Source organism: Apis laboriosa, unplaced genomic scaffold, assembly GCF_014066325.1.
Source record: "Apis laboriosa isolate Shangri-la unplaced genomic scaffold, ASM1406632v1 scaffold11_cov152, whole genome shotgun sequence".
NCBI lineage: Eukaryota > Metazoa > Arthropoda > Insecta > Hymenoptera > Apidae > Apis > Apis laboriosa.
In genome coordinates, this window is record NW_025221020.1 from 3,935,977 (window position 1) to 3,952,403 (window position 16,427).

The 16,427-nt window shown below is 42.0% G+C and overlaps 1 protein-coding gene across 14 annotated transcripts in view; it reads right to left on the reverse strand.

The window, feature by feature from the left end:
- Window positions 1-16,427, reverse strand: part of LOC122718364 (MAP7 domain-containing protein 1-like) — a 144,831-nt gene that overhangs the window by 75,211 nt on the left and 53,193 nt on the right. The gene's annotated exons all lie outside the window — the stretch shown is intronic.

Sequence of the window (16,427 nt, forward strand, 5' to 3'; positions counted from 1 at the left end):
AGTAAATTCGTTGCCAACACCAATCACGAACAAGAAAACAGGATCACGGTTTTTAATTGACGAGGAACATAATTGTTTACCGGCAACAATATGTAACAAACAGGACAGAAAGAAAATTAACAGCGGTTTTTATCGGTACTCGTTCCTTTATCGTTCGCCTCGTGAATTAACTACACCGGATGATACAGGTCGAAATTGTTTCACGGATGAAAACCGGAGGGATTTTCGCGGATGGATAGTACAAGAGAGTGGATTTCGGAACGCTTACAAGTTGTAAGCGCGCAGTTTTGGCGAACTGTGATCCGCGGGGTAAATGCTCGGCGTAGTTTCACGGATCTTCAAATATTAACCGGCTAATTTGCAAGGTAATCGAGAGAAGTGTTGAAGGAACAGTTTCGTTGAATTACTTCCCTTGAAGAGAGACGCTTAAGATAATCGAATGATCGTAAACATTCTTTGTTTTTTGTGAATCGAAACGACAAGGCTTTGCTTTTTTTTATCGAAATATCGATAAAGAGGAACAATGATTAATCAAAAATAAAATATTAATATAAAACTCTTGTCAAAGAATGTTGTCAATCCTTTGCTCCTTGCGATACAAATAAGAATAAAAGTCAGAAAAATATTTTCAATTCATTCGATAGATCGGCGCGAGAGAGAAATCAATTTGCCGGAAAATCACCGATTCGACCGATGATTCCTCGTTGACGTAACAGGAAATAAAATAAGAGATCGTAGGCATATCAATGTCGCGCAGAAAGACTCGCGCCGCGCTCTTCCGTGATCTCCTCTTCCGCTTGCACGCATAATCGATCGTCTTCCTTTTCGCGACTAGGATTGGTGCCTGATAAAACAGGGTTGAAAAATTTATGTTTGAAAACGAGGTCTGCCCGAGTCTTTCATTTTTCATTACTTCCTCTATCGACGAGAAGTCTTCTCTTCGTTGACTTTTCCGAGCACGGTTTCGTGTATTCTTAGAAATGACGCGAGTTAGAACAAGTACGGGGGTTAATTCGGTTGGAATTTAAACGAGAACAACGAGCATGCATGAAGGTATGCAGATTGCGACGTGGGTGGCGATCGTTTGAAACGATTATTTGGCCAGAAAATATTCCTGCATCCTGATTAAACTCGAGGAACGCTCGTCGAATCAAACGACGACAGTTTTCATAGCTTAAATTCGAGCCAGGTTGGATCCGAATTTTGCAAGAGGAGGAACAAGACGAAACGGATCCAATTAACAACGACAGAACCGATTGGTTTGAGAAGGGAGGTCAGGATCAGGGTATAATGGTATAATTAATAAGTTAACCCGGAGATCGAAGGGGAAGGGGGGAAGGAATGGCGAGTGAGAAGGGGGAAATGACAGACGGCGAGTATTAATGATGGGTGGTATCGGCTGAAAAGGGAACAAGAAAACAGTTCGAGTGGAACGGAATCGCTGCGGTTTAAATGTCTTGGAGCGCGCATTGGATTACGACGATCGTTCTTACGACTTCGACAACCTACTATCGCGTTACCAACTTCTCAGAACGTAGACAGCACGCCTCGGCTTCGCCTTTTCCTTTTTTTTTTCCCTTCTTCTTCTTCCTTTTCCTCCTCCTCCTCCTCTCTCTCTCTCTCTCTCTCTCTCTCTCTCTCTCTCTCTCTCTCGAGCTTCTCTCCTTGAAAAGTTCCTGCAATTTCCTTTACGACACGGGGTAATGAGCAAATTGCATCGATGTAAAACCGAAGCAAACAACAACAACGCGAGGAAAAAAAACTTCTCTATTTTCACTTTCCAACCTATATAATATATAATAAAGTTCCCTTCGAAACGTCCATCCGTATTTCGAAATCGCCCTCGAGACACACGCTTTTAATTTAATCGAGGCAACGACAACGATTTGAAGGGGAAATCATGGATCAACGGCGAGAAATCTCCCTCTTTTTCGCGATTCGTTCAACGATCCGGAATAATTTGAACGCAGTTTTTTATCGACGCGACACGGATTGAAAAAAGAAAAAAGTGGTCGCGAGCAAGCCACTTTGATGTCGAGAAACGAGTCGCGATTCCCCCTCCCTCCCCCATTCACCCTCTTTTTGCACACGCGGGTTGCCATGCACCAGTGGCGAACAATCGAGGTTGCGAGCGACGCAACCTCTCCTCCGTTTCACTCCACCTTTGCCAGTTCTCCGCGCGAATACGCGGCCACCGCGCCACGTGACGTAGCGCGGAGGCAGCCAGGTGATGGTGCTCGAAAGCAGCCGAGGCTTTGCAAGGAATGTGGGTCAACCTTGGGCGCGGGGTGCGTGCGCGCCTCTCGGCCACGAATTGGAAAAACCTCCGCGGAAAAACTGGATGGATGGATGGATGGATATTTTTTTCCCCCCTCCCCTTAGGATTTTTTCTCGGGAACAACAAGGAACAAAAAGGGGTTTGAGTTGCCGAGTGGTTTCTTTCGGGGGAACGAATTTTCTACTCGCGTTAATCCTTTGATATTCGGGGACGCGGGCGAAGATCTCGATTCGTGCGAAGATCTCGGCCGAGTTTCACGAGTGGAAAGACGTTGGTCGAAATCTTTTTTTTCGCGAGTCACGATAAAAATTGCGTGGATGGGTTAAGTTAAGTAAGTCTGGAGGAGGGAAAAAAGGAATATCCTTTGCCTCTACTACAAGCTCGTTACAAACCTCGTTTCTTTTATATCCGATATCATTCGTATCTAGTCGCATCGGAGTAATAAAATACCACGCGAACGACATCTTCCGTGGACGGATCGAATCATCGGTTGCGACGATCTGTCAATTTACTATTCCAAGCCATCAATTATTTCGCTCGATTTGCAATGAAAATCTGGAACGAATAAAATACATCGAACGAGTAGAGGGTTTCACGATAGGATAATTCGAAACACCTACGCAGGCGTGATAAATCGGGAAAAATTGACGAGAGTGAAAAACGAGCAAAAGCGAAATTACATTTGCCGCTTGGATTTTAATTTAACGATATCGAATCCGACGCGTGATAAGCACGCCCAACGTGGCATAATACGTGGAACTGGTGGAAATCCCCTGGTAAAAGAGGAGAAGAACGATGAGCTTCCTGATACATCGAGACCTGGCTTGGAAACTTTTTTCGCGCGTCACGAGTTTCAAGGAGAGACACAGTTTCTTCGGACAATGAAAGAGGGAACGAGTGGTGGTCTCGGCACAATGAGGGCGAAGGGAGGAGACGTTCCCTCGACAAAAGATCGTGGCCGCGGGGATAAATAACGAATCGCGGTTACGCGCACAATTTTAATACCATTAATATCCCCACGATACCTGGTCGAGACGCTAACGAGATCGACGCGAGCTAACGGCCGTTAATTTTCTTGAAATACGTCAAATCCGCAGCGCAGAAACGACGTCGAAGAGAAGGTGAGAGGGGTGGAAAACGAGCGAAGGGAAGACATAAATATAGAAAATAAGAAATGAACAAAGGAAAAAAGAGAGGAGGAGAGTCGCGAGGAGTTGCACTCGAGAACAGTCGCTGTATGGAGGGGGGATAGGAATCTTCTAGAGAACACGAGGTCAGGCAGGACGGATAACAGAGACGCTCGCTAATTGCAGTTAATTAGCTCGTTGATGTGGATTATGCATAATGAAGAAGAGGCGCTATTGCGCAAGCTAGCAAAAACGAATCGAGGCCATCGATGCACAATCTCGACGAGTTTATAAGGCGAAGAAGGATTTCGAAGACTAATAATTTGATATCTGTATATGCAATTTGCATCCGCGTACAATAAAATTATTCGGAGGATAACGTCGATTAATTTTATGACGTGTACGTAAAGAATAAAGATAAACAATATATTTGCTCCGATAAAAATGCAACGATTGGTAAAATAAGGTAGCGATCTATTTATACTTCGTATAATAAAGATTTACTTCGAAATGTATCTTTTTGATCGTCGGTATTATATATCGTAGAAATTCTACTTTACCCACCACTGTTAGCAATCTACTCGGTTATCTATCGTAGATAAAGTTTCCACTAGTTACCAACGTCAGATAAAATCAATATTATCAGAATTATTACAGACAGATTACAGAGAGTTCCTTTACCGACTTACCGACGGTACAAAATTCTCATGTAAAAAAGATTACCTAAAAAAGAAAGACTCCCTAACTTCCACACACATTTCCTCGTCAACAAAATTAAAAAACATCACAGCATTTAACAGTATTTCTATATTTCTTTCATCTTTTACTCGAAGATTTAATAAAGATTCTTTTATCACGATTTACTTCGACAGCTTTTACCAAGATTTTAATCTTCCTTCGGACGCGATAAAGTCAGTAGGAAAACGCATAAGAGGACTAACAAAACGCGCAACAACGTAGGCGGAACGTCTCGCCCCCGCACCTCGAACAACACCACTCCAAGAAAAAGAAAAAGAAGTTCTTTCTCCATTCGTGTCGACCACCTCCTCTTTATTCACCTTGCACGACGAATAGAACACCCAATCTAACCCAAACACAAAGATCGGACAGGCGTACGTATTCTCAACCGAGATCACATGTATATATGAGTCTAGTGTTCGTCGAAACGAGAAGTTGGAATAAATTGGGAAGATTTCCTGGAGAGACGAATACGCCTCGTCATCCGGCACGTGCTGGACCCGTTCGCAAACCGGTTTTCGATTCACCACTCGGCCGAGTATCGTTTTTATCCTCCGAACCGGGTTCACGATCGATCCTTGACGAATTATCGTCGTCGTGCGGACTGCTTTCGCGCATAAAAACAAAATTACGCGCGGATATAGAGTACGCGTTCGTGCGTGTTCGTTTTTTATGACGATTATATAACGAACAGCCGATACCACCACCGGTTTTGTCCGATTCAAATATGCAAAGCTGTTTCCGTGATCAAAGTGAAACGTTGCCAAAGAACTGCGGAGTTGATGTTGGAATTAATAACGAAGCAGCGGGATACTTTTTCGATTAAAACACGCGAAAGGTAGCAGTGAATTTTATTATGATAGAAAGGGGGGAGAGAGAGAGAGAGAGAGAGAGAGAGATTCACAGTCGAGAGTTAATTCGTATACGCGTGTTGGAACATCGGAAAGGTATAGGTGTGGAGAAGGCTTGGTTTACTAACAAATCTCGCGACAGGTCGTGAATTCAATTGCAATTATCGGTGAAAATCGGGTCGTTTTACAGCTGGGCTTAATTATCGCCCGTATTGAAAAGACTCATTGTCACGGTCCAATTAATTTTCGAAGGTCGGGGCTTGGCTCTTTCCCCCTTTTTTTGGCTAATTTCATCCTGGAATATTATACATTCGCGATATTAACAAATATAACGTGTATAACCATTTACGTAATTACTCGCCAATCGATTCTTAAATAGATTCCTTTCAAACTTTTTTTTCAACACTCTTTGACTCGACCTGCGCAACGGCAACAAAATCCAGGAAGCCATCAAATAATTAGATATTTCAATATTAGATTTTAGATCATAGAATCGCAATTAACGTTATAAACCAAATAGTTACATTTACATAAGAGATTTTCTTATTTTTCGCGTCGAAGGGGAATCGATAAAGCAGAAAAAACACGTCGACGTCGACCGTTCAAAAATTACTCTCGATTGAAGAATTCACCTCTGTGCTCTCTCATAAGAAATGCATTAGCCATCCAATTGGATCGCACGCGATAAACTGAAAGCATTAATACTCTCGCGTAGTATCCTCGCGTTAATCCCGAGTCCCCATTCGATTTTCCGGTAACCCGAAACGCTTCTAGTTTTATTTACGGCGTATTACACAAAGCACTATCGATTCAAGACACCCACGCGCCGCACTCGTTCAAAGCGCCACCGTACGCTTTGCGTACGTACACGTAGAGAGGATTCGCACGAACATGTGCCTCGAACCCTATCCAATTAAAACAATTTGGGGGAGAAAAAAAAGAGAGTGGAAAAAGAGAAAAGAAGCAAGGAACAGATCGGGACGTTCACAATGGAATTTCCGACCACGAAAACCTGTACCACGCGAGCCAAATTCTACAACGTTTTGCACGACGCAATACCCCCTTTTCCCATTGGCTTTTGTGAAAAATTTACCGGTTGCCCGTTCGAAATGCGGAAATATTCGACTGGCGGTGAACGCGAATTATCCTTTGCCCGACCGTTGCCCGCAGGAACTTTGCAAATTGACGGTTAAATTTTTCCACGAGCAACGTTGGTGGACCAACGTTGGCCGCATTAACCGTGTCTCGTTCCCTGGATTTTATGTACCGTTATAGGGAAAAGAGATTCACCAGACTTCTCTCTTTCTCTCTCTCTCTCTTTTTTTTCTTTTATTTTGCTGGGCAGTGAACAGAGTTTTTTGCGTTATTCGGTTATATTGAAACGGTCGACGAATGAGTCGGGCTCCCTAAGGTCGAGAAAACGCTTTTATTCCTCCACCGCTTTTTTCGTGTCCACCATTGCTATTATCGTTTTCAACATCGTTTTTTGTACCAAGTATTCGTGGCAAATGAATGAAATTTTCAATATTTTTTCTTTTTTTTTTTTTTACAAACAAAAGATTATTGCGGAGAATAATCAGAAAATTTGCGAACACCGAGGGAACCGAGTAAGAGAAAGAGTTGGAGGCATCCAAGAGGAACGCGGATCGATGGTCGAGCCCGTTGAGGATGAGGGGACCGTTAAGGACCAGGGGAGGATAGGCAAGATTCCGGGAGCACTTTGCCCGAGCAAAGTGTTCGGAAAAAGCGAATACAACGAGGGAAATTCCAGCTACGGATGAATCCCCGCCGCTGAAATGGCGCCGCTCGGGCTGGAATTCCGCGTGAACGACGCGCGTACGACGGAAGAAGCGGGATCGAGAAGCGGAGGAACGCGGCTAAACTCGTTTCTTAAAAACAAACGGACGGGACGAGTGAAAGAAACGGTGTTTCATGCGTCCAGGTCAGAAATGCTTTCGACCGATTCCGGGCAGAAAAACAGGATCCTCTTCGACGCGATTCGAGGGGAGGGAGGCGGGTAAACAGGCGGGGCGTGTGCTGGGGAGATAGAAATCGATAAAGGTGTACGGAATCGTAGACGAAGATCGAGGTTTGGCCGCGACGCATTGATGAATTTGGAGATGGTTTCGAGCGAAAGAAGATCTCGAAGGGGAGTAGGGTGGACACGACGCGCGCTGGCAGGGTGCCGAGTGGCTTTCGTAATGAGGAGATTTATCGAGTGCCTTCTCGAGTTGTGCCCCCCTCCCGTCTTAAAAGATAATGATTGGCGAGGATTTACAAGAACGGCTCGAATAACCTCTTTATTTAACGTTCATTGTTCCATCGTTTGGAATTCGAGGAGGAGAAAAGACCTAATAGGGACGTTGCACGATCGACGTCGCTTCCTCTCTCGAGTTTACGATCGGCTTCTATGTCTTGGAGTTTCTATGGAAGCGAGGAAGGGAAGAGGAAACCGCTCGAGGAGGTGTGGAGGGAAGCGCGGTGGATCTTTACGGAAGAATCGAGGGAGAGGTGACGTCTGAGAAATCGAAGGAGAAGTCGTGAAAATGGAGGGGCTCACGCTATATCCTGTTCTTCTCGATTCTCGCGAGCCAAAGATGGAACCGGATGAAGCTACGATGGTATTTTTGCAACGTTGAAATTTCCCTACATCTGTTTTACTTGTCGAATTCTTGACAATTCCCAGGAATTCGGATCGATTCTTCGGAAAATTTCGAAACGTTTCTCAATATAGAATCGCTTGCCAACTTTTCTAATGGCCCCGCGTCGAAGATGATCGAAAAACGTTGGATCAAACGAATGGAATCAAATTGGACCGGATCAAACGGAAACAATCAAACTGAAACCGACGAGACAAGTTTCTAATCCCGATAAACCGAACCTTCGTTATGTTCTTATTTTATTTATAAATGTAACCTTTACAACGTTCCTACAATAATAATGTCAACTAAAATTAACTTTCCTTTTCTAAACTGACAGAAATAATCAAGACCAAAGCCAGAAGTCAGGATCGTTTTTATTGGCGCCATTATTATATTCAACAGTGACTCACCTCTTTCTCATTGCCGATGCATCGAGGATTCAACGACAAAGAATAGAAGCTATATGGCTGGCGTACATTACGGGTGGCATTCAGAATCGGAATTTTTAACGGCGCCAAAAGGAATAAACGCGGAACGATCCACGTCTGACTACGTGCGAATCGTTTCCACTTCATCCCTCCCTCCTCGATTCGAGCGACGCCGAGTCTCGATCGACCGAGTTCCTCGTCATTTAGACGTCCATGTATTGTTGTCTCTCGTCGAGTATATCAACATCGCACGAATCATCGGAGACGTTCGTCATCCGGTGAATAACGGACGAGAATTGATCGAGGAATCGTACCTTCTTTTGTCGCATCGAATAAAGAGACGATACGCGCGATAAAAGAAGAATCGTTCGAGCTCTGCAATTTCGATAAGTTTGAAACGGTTTTCAAGAGCACACGCGTACAGAGAAAATTAAACATCGACGTTTCCATTACGTTTAAATGGAACGATAACAGGGATGTTTTCTTATTTCCCCTTGTCCATCCAGAAATTCTCCGAACCACGAGTCCTCTGTCTTACGAGGACAACTCTAGAAAAGGTATTGATCCGCGGCGGTGCTGGGTCGCCTCACCCAATTTCTGATCTATAAATCGGATTACACGCCACGCACGCATCACGTAATTTGGCAACCGTTTCGAAACGATTTCCCCAAATTAACCGCTTTTAAATTTAAAGTTTAAATCTAAATATTTTTCAAAGATTGCGAAACACGAAATAGGGAAATCTCTACGTGATTTACGAATTTTTATATATTAGTAATACTATTCGTTCGTCGATTTCGAATTTTTCACGAGGAAAAAGATACACGATGGCTTCGCTTCATCGTGATAATTCTACATCTTGAAGGATAGAACGCAATTCAGAACGTAATTTCGTAAATGTTGCCTCTTTTGTTAAGAAATTTCGGATTTTCGAGAGTATATAGATGAAATAATTTTCCATTTCCCATTTGTAAAAATTTCATTCAACATTCGCGTTCGAATAAGCATTTTAATTATCCAAATACTCGGATAACTTCGTTTAGATATAATTAGTCAGGGGCTCGGTATCGAGTGAACTCGGTTCGCAGCGTAATTTTGCAGACTCGGGTCGAGTTTGCAAAGCGGACCCAATCGGAGCGCGTCTAACTCGATCGATATCGAAGAGAGCACTTCTAAATTCCCAGACTTCTGAACATCTGTCATTAACACACGGCCATCAAAGAGAATCGCGTCACCATTCCGTAAATTAACATCGATTTCGTTCGTTGACATCGCGTTCCCCGTTAGCCTCTCCGCTATCAATCAAGAATTACTTCTTCGTTACTTGCCAATACCGAATCGAAACACACCCCCTCCTATCTTGCGTGCTATCTTGATAACAATTTCTATCTTCTCAACAGACGTTAAAGGTGAACGCCAAATATCACCGAGTCTATACGGAATATAAATACTCCCTCTACGATTCCATCCACAGATTGCCGTCACCAAAGAACACCACGAGGAACGATTGACTCGCGAAGAATTCTATTCATCGATATTTTCCATCGACGAGGATGCTTCGTACCTGCGAAGGTATTTATCAATCGCGTCGAATGAACCTCGATGGAACGGCTTTTAAAGGGGTCGAGGTTTTTTTCGAGAATCGCATCGGATGTCGACAGCTCGACCGGAAGGAGCGCACTCACTCGAGGGACGCGTGCCGTTATCGATTGTCGTGTACGAATCTGCGAATGGAATTAAATTGTACGATTTCGGGAAGAGTGTATGTATACGCGGCTAGAACGCGTCGAAATGTTAAATATTTAACGAGACCGGTTCAAAGCTATCTAAAGATTGAAAGTAGAGCAACTCTTCTGGTAGATACCTGTATCTGAAGTTTATTCGATCGTGTTGTTCTACGAACAAGAAGAAATTTATCAAAATTTATTAAAAAAGTGAATCGGTATTCTTATCGCATAAATCTCTTATAGTTTCTATTTCGATTATAGCTTTCTCGAAGCAACCAATTAGCGATTCGATGAATTAGTGTATCCAAACATTAAACTTCAATCGTACTATGATAAACTTAATTAGAATTCCATTGCGATGAAGCGTCGGCGTTGTAAAATTCCTTCCTTCGTTCGATGCTTCACGCGTCCAAATTCCATCTCGATGATATTAAAGAAGAAAAAAAAAATATATATATATATATATATAGCTAAAAATAGACATCGACAAATAACTTTTTATTTCGTTACAGTTCGATCGTCAAGTCAAGTCGCGTTCGAACTCGATGTTATATAAAACGTGGGAAACGAGGCGAAAATAAAAGCGTTGGATGCGACGCGGTCGTAATTTCGAATGATTAAGAGGCACGTCGATCTCCCCGCGAAAATTCCTGGCGGATCGATCATTTCGGTACCGCGCCTTGTTAGCCCCGACAAAGATCGCGTACACGTAATACGAGATTGTATAACGAGATAGGCGTTCAAGGATACCGAAACGAATTCATCGATCACGTGGCCCGTCATTAGGGCACACGCGCGTTTCCGGTTCGAGAGATCGACGTTTCGAGCTGAGACACAGGCGGCATCGATTCGTTCAACAGGGGCGTGGTTAAACCGCTGGATACGTTCATTAACATCGTTAGTCACGGAATTTCGATTCGCGCTGTTATCGTTTTGACCCTTATGCGCTTTAATTGCGGGAAAAACTGGTCGAAAGTATGAAGAGGAATTTGGTTCGAACGATGCGCGCGGTTCGTTACGTTTCATTTTTACGATAGTTAAAAATTTGACGAAGATTGTTTTATATATATATATTTCTCTCTCTCTTTCCCTTTTTCTCTCTCACACACACACAGTAAATACTCACGTGCAAGTTTCGAGCTGTCTTGGCAAAGTTAGAACGATCGGAAAGGATACTCACCTGAAAATAAAAGAAAAGCGATTGGTTATAGTAGTGCAAGTTGAAGTTATTAATACAAGTTATTTGCAATTAAAAGATTGTAAGAATGTGTATAATTGCGGGGCGATGTTGTGCGATGGTTTAATAAAATTTATTTAGACGAATTTCAATTAAAATTTGATCCACGTCTTAATTATCGAAATAGATTGAACAAGCGTGACGCGAACGATTTTCCTCGAGTCCGTTGGCCGTGTCATCGGATATGCAAATACCACCCAGTAAGGAGCGTAGAGTGAGGTCTTGCGAAGGGGTCAAAGGAGTCTGACGTGCCTACTCGCCTAATGGATCTATTACTTAGCGTGACATAGCCTCGGGATTATGACATGCCGATAGGAAAGAGCGTTAAAGCATTGGTAACGCAAACGCGACAAAATCCGCGCCTCTCTCGAGCCTCTCTAACGATAAAATAATTTCCCTTTCTCGTGTCTCTTGAAAATTGGCAACTACTCTGACCACTCGTCCGTATCACAAATCCGGGCTTTCATCCTCCAGCCTTTGCATAATATTTTGAAGATCGAGATAGCCAAGGTCATAAATCAATCTTAATAAAGTAGACGTCGATCGATTTTCAATATTGAGTGGAAATAATGGAAATGGCCTCGCAGTTGTCACAGCTTTCGTAATCGTAATTCCTAGTTGCAAGGAAAGGAAATATATTTTCAATCGGTCGTTTTATCGGATTGGATACACTCCGGCGAGGAATAAAACTCTTCGCCAGACCATCTCCTAATTATTTTGAGAGATACGGATATCTGGGTCACCGCCGCATTTTTGCTTCGTCGTTCGGTTAAATCGAGATCACGGAATTACGCGAAATATCGTGGTCCCCGATCTAATGCTCGCGGAGACGTTCCATAATCAATTATGCATCGAAACGGAGCATCATCGCGGATGCTATCGATCGGGTGTCGACGAAGATGACAAGGATTACTCGTTGGATTGAACAAGAGTCGCAAGGTGTCGTTCGGTATCGAGCGTTTTCGCGTGGAAATCAGCCGTGAAAAAGTGGTATCGAAGGTCGAGCCTTTCGTGTTCTTCCCTGTCATCGCCGCCCACGACGATAACGCCTCGCGCGTTTCGCTCGAGATTAATTCGATTAACGCCTGTGTCGTTGTAAAACTCTAGAATGCGCTATGGATGAAATCCATCGGACCATAAATAGGAGGAGAAAGGAAAAAGAAAAAGAAGAGAATCATTTAAAGGAAGAAAATTATTGATCGGTTCGAAGCGTTACTAACTCGACGTGACGCGAAACGTGATAGCTTAACGAGCATAATCTTACCTAACCGGTTAATTATTGTACGATTGATCGGATTAACAACGATCAATCGGATGGGATAAACGATAAAGGACACGGAAAATGAACGATGTGCACGGTTAGTAAATCGTGGCCTGTTACTACCGAGCTTCAAGGTAAGGTCGCTTCTTTAATTAACACGACCGCGGCTTAAAAATAATTAATGCGATTCAATCTGGGCGACAACGAGTTCTTTTCTATCCGTCTTTTTTCCCTTCATCGCGCGTATCGCGATTCTAGGTGTTATGGAATCAACGTTGTGTAAATACGCGATGGTGATCACAGATAACACGAAGACTTCGAGAGAGAGAAACAGAGAGGGAAAAAAAAAAAGATCGATAATCGCAACGACTCGAGAATCTTCGAGAAATCGTGCGACGATTTATCGGTTCAGCGAACCGTGATCGAGGACTGAATTAACGGGTACAATGAGAATGAGCTAACGAACGATGTTTCATTCGAGATTAACTCTTTGGCGAAGTTTCGTGAGAGAAATCACAGTGGTAAGTAGTAGAAACCTGGCTTAACCAGACTACGAGGACATTAGTCTTCGCATTTGGGATTCGAGGGAAGTTCGTGATGAAAATTCACGACGCTTCACTACGTTAATTGCGTCTCTCGAATTCGGTGCCAACCGAGTCTTAACGTGCCCATATAATTTTTAACATCTTGGAGAGAAAGAATTTTTCTTAGTCAGGTGTGCATTTCAATGTGCGTTTGAATTTATGAATTTAAAAAAAGAAAATTTTTAATTTCAAAATTTCTGTTATCGCGAATGTAACGTTGACGACGGTAATGGCAAACACCGTTAAAACAAGTGGAAGATAACACAGACTAGCAATACGGATAATCTCATCGTTTGCTTGTAGTTGATAAATGCAACGATTTTATTTTTCAGAATTAAAGATAAATCTTTACGATCAATTTTTCCAATCGTATGTTACGTTCCGCGTGAACAAAGTACAATTATTTGTTACCACCGACCTCATCCCTTCCTCGCGCTTTGTACAATCGTTAAAAAAATACTATTACCTCGAACAATCTAATAGAATAATCTAACGAATAAAAATTATATTAGCTTATCATTAAAATTGTATAAAACTTTAAGTACTAACGATTTATCGAGAGATAAAAACTTATTCCTATATAAGAACTTTGTCAACTTTAATATCTAAAAGTATCGATCCATAATATGTAGCTAAATATATATATAAAATTAAAATAGTTTATGAAAATTACTGTATCCGAGCGTAAAATTCAAAATAAATTTTGTTAAAAATATATATATATATATAGAAAGAGAGAGAAAAAGAATTATAAAATCAATTCACTATTAATCGCTAATCTTCCTCCCCCAAAATTTCCTTTCCGAAAAAAGCTCGCGTCCGATCAATTAACCAAATGTAGAACGAAATGTTAAATCAAACGAAATCCTTCGAGTCACCATCCACGAAACAAGCGTTTCAAATTGAACGAGCAGAAGCGGCGATCTTTATCAAGCGGGACGGATAGGAGGAGGAAGATGGCCGAAGCATCTGGTAAGCGCGAGGCCGACTCGTTGAAAAATGCGATTACGACGGCGTGACCGCGCCCGAACTATGGAAAACAATATATATATCTTCACACTTTGGTTCGTGCCTTTGTGCCTCTGTGCACGGTTAACTTCGTTTCACGTTTCTGCAGCGTGGCTAATAACGCGCCTTTGTTAATCATTATCGCGTTCCCACGTCGACCAACGATCGGCGAGGCCTCGACAATTCCGCGACGACAGCGTAATAACGGAAAACGTTATTACGATTACGCATCACCCGGTTTAATATCTGCACAGCTGTTCGGATGGAATTGCGAATATAATTCTCGTTCGTTCACGTCCGAAACGAGAAACGCCCTCCCGGATTTTCATCCGCGATCCATCGGCTGGCGAGAATCGTGGAAACGAGGGGATATGATAATTTGACAAAGCGTGGCGCAACAATATTGGAGGATACAATGGCTTAGAAATTGGATAAACGTTCGGTATTTTCGAGAAATTACGCTCGAATGTAAGTGCAGAGTGGATTGCTTAACGCGGCTATCTCAATTATTTTTATTCCTCGAGTCGAGCGATGAGAATTCTCTTTGTTGCGAATGATGCGATCTCGAAAATTTTTTTAAAAAGATAATGCTTTTATTGCCGTGACTAACAAGGGAAAAGAATTACGAGGTTGGATGTGGAAAAAAAAAAAAAGAGAAAAGAAAAAAGAAAAGAAAGGAAAAAAATAGCTTTAAAAATTAATTAAAAACAAAAATAAAATGTCATCGTGAAAGATAATTTAATTATGTGATAAATATCGGATAATAAATGAAAGTAATAATTTAAATGATTAGACGGTCGACCCTGTATAGAAACTATTTGGCTACAATTTCTGGCAGAACGTGTTGGAAAGGCGTGCTCCAAACCGCGTCATAGCCCAACGGTTTATTTACAATCGGAAAAAGATGAAAAAAAGTTGTCGGTTCGTTTCCACCTTTCTCGCGTTATATAAGGAAAAGAACGTTGCACGGCCACATTATCTGTAATCAAGCAGACTTACGTATATACAGGCATATAGCCGTGGAATTGAGCGCATTCGACAGTCTCGAAATATGCACGTATCGCAATTAATTTCTACGAAATGCGCAGAAAACGCGCGAACACGTTCAAGCGATTTTTTTTCACATTTTTTTTTCGTTTTTTCTTTTTTTTCTTTTTTTTTCTTCCTATATAACGATCCATCGAATTTCGATGAATTTCGATGGAACGTGGAAAATTACGCCAGATTGCGCGGAACCGACTTTCGCAACGGTGTTTCACTGCGAATTCTCGACACTGACATCGTTGGCTGGGAACGAAAAATGAAAATAATTCGAGAGTGTGTCATTGATGAAAAAGCAGTGGAGCAAGATTGAAAGTCTCGACAGAGAACGCGAAAAATAGAGAAATATTAATGGTCGCGACCTCGCTCGAAAATTACGCGCTTACCTTTTTTATCGTTCCATCTGTCGACACGTAGCAGACATAAAAGTGGTAACTATAATTAGCAAAAAGTAAAAGATTAGAACCAAACGCCACGCGCTATTAAGAAACGCGACGCGGAATTTGTTGTTTCTATAGAGGACAGAAACGTAAACAGAGATTACCGGCTGTCTGGTTAAATTGCGAGTTTCTAGACCACGGTTGGAATAACAGCTACCTATGCGATGAACGCCATTAAAAACGGGAAAAAGATCGTCCTAGTACGATAAGTGATCTAACTGTACCAACGAAAAAAATGATACAATGGTTGACGACACCGCGAAGTCTACTCTGTCCTCAACGATGCAATGAAAAAAAAGAAGTGGAGTGTTTATAGCTGCGGTATAATTATCTATCCTCGAGCAAGCGTGAATAGTAACATCGTGAACAAATGTTGGAACGAAAACTATAATAGGCAGGACAGGATCACGACGATGAATACAAATGATAATATTCTAACGAGAAGCACCAGTAGTGACATGTTAATTTTTTATGAGCACGTTAGCTATCCTAACGATAAGTATTAAAAACGAGCGAGTCGATTGTCTGTTTCTACTCTACGAGCGATAATTACTTTTTCAAAAGTAAAATAATTATCGAAAAATAAGTAAATAGTTTTTACAGAATATCTATCTGTATAATTAATGTTTATCATAAACGTAAAAGTTATGAAAAATACACGCGCGATAGAAAGCTGATCGTATCAGATTTAGAAGATCACAAAACGAAATGAAACGCGAGATTTGTCGTACGGGTATCGCTTTTATGGACCAATAACGCGCACCCTTGTTTTTCAAACCCTTGTCGTCGTCGCGAGGGCAAGGATTTTCATTTTCGAGCACCCATTCCCTTTCTCTATGCCCTTTTGTTTCGCTGTGATCGAAACGAGAGACGGAAAAACTGAGAGAGACTTTCGTGTGACGCGAATTGCCTGACATTTTCATCGAATCTAGACGATCGCCGGTGACGATTTTATTGGATTTTTTTTTTTTTTTTTTTTTTTTTAAGCAAGGGAGGCGNCAAACGATTCTACGATTCGTGATCAGAAAGGTGGAGAATTTGTAACTTTAATGGAGTTTATAGCTC